We start from the raw sequence: 1,589 nt of genomic DNA, 5'->3' as shown, positions 1-1,589 counted from the left end.
GGTATTATAGAGATATAAAGCTTTAAATTGCCACTAGTTTCTGTTGAGAATAAGTAGTATGACCACAATCCAATCAATTATGTGTCAACTAATTTGTTATTATTATTATATTAAAATGTTAATATAATAAGGTCCTTGATTAAATTTAGAGATTTATCATTGTGATAGTAATCATAATATTGAGAGATGAATCTTTTATAATTTAATCTAAATTGTTCTTGGTCATAGGATTATTAAAAAGGACATTATAATATGAAAAGATTAATATATATATATATATATATATATATATATATAATGGTCTTCATTAGATGAAAATTAATAGCTCTCATTTATTAAATTATATATATAGATGGTGCATATAGAGATATGACCATTCACGCGTACGCCTCGCATGGAAAATTTCTAAAACTTCATTTCTTCATGAATTCTCCACTTTTACATGCTTTTTCTTCATTCCTTCAATCCAATCTTTGCCTTATAAACCTGGGATTACTCAACAAACATATCAAAGCATCGATTGGAATTAAAGTGAATTAAATTTATCAAATTAAGAGCCTAAAAAGCATGTTTTTACTCTTAAGCACAATTTAGGGAGAATTTACAAACCATGCTATTTCATTGAATAAATGTAGAAAAAGTTGATAAAATCTACCAAATTCAATACAAGATAAACCATAAAATTGTGGTTTATCAACCATTGAATTGACTCAATTTGAAAATTTCTAATGGTTATAATTACTGCATATTTGTCAATAGGATATTCTCAAAATAAACATGGTAATAGAGTTTTCTTTGACCTGCAACTGTCATAGTAATTAACAATGTATCTATTATACTTTGATTCTGGACACCTAATATCCTACGATACTAGTTGAATGGATATTGGGTATGATTTAAGTACTTATAGACTTAATGATTAGTCAATAAGGAATCCGTCAACTCTTGGTAAAGAGTTTGAGCTCTATGATTATAATGACTGAAATGAATAAAACCTTGGCAAAGGAGATTGAATGAATGAAGAAATGAATTTCTTAAGTCATTCACAGTTCATTATATAATGGTAACAAATTAGAGTTTTGACAACTGAACTATACTCTAAGGGTTAACCAAGAGCTGGAAAGATAGAAGGAATTATACTTTGTTATTCTCAGGTTCTCAGTAAAAAATATACTACTTCATACTATCAGATCATTAGGGAGTGTTGCTAGACGCCAACCTTGATTAGTAAATTTAGTATGACTAATTTACTACCCGCTTAATATTGAACCTATGGAGTCACACACTAACGAATGTTCTAATCTTTGCAGTAGAATTATTTAATTATTATTTTGATTTGATCAAATAAATAGTTATATTAATTCAAAAGGAATATTATTATATTTTTTGCTAGCACCAAGAATATAATAATAGTATGATAATTGAGAATATTAAATGAGATTTGAGAATAATTAGTTATTCTATTTCTAAATTTGAATTCTAAATTTAGATGAGATCCTAACTGATTTTGTTTCAAATTGAGTTATGATATGATTCATAAATTTGAAAGATTCAAGTTTAGAATAGTAAGATATGATTCAAATTTGAAT

This window comes from Arachis ipaensis, chromosome B6 (genome assembly GCF_059453495.1).
Source record: "Arachis ipaensis isolate K30076 ecotype BB chromosome B6, ASM5945349v1, whole genome shotgun sequence".
NCBI lineage: Eukaryota > Viridiplantae > Streptophyta > Magnoliopsida > Fabales > Fabaceae > Arachis > Arachis ipaensis.
This window is presented reverse-complemented; position numbering follows the sequence as displayed.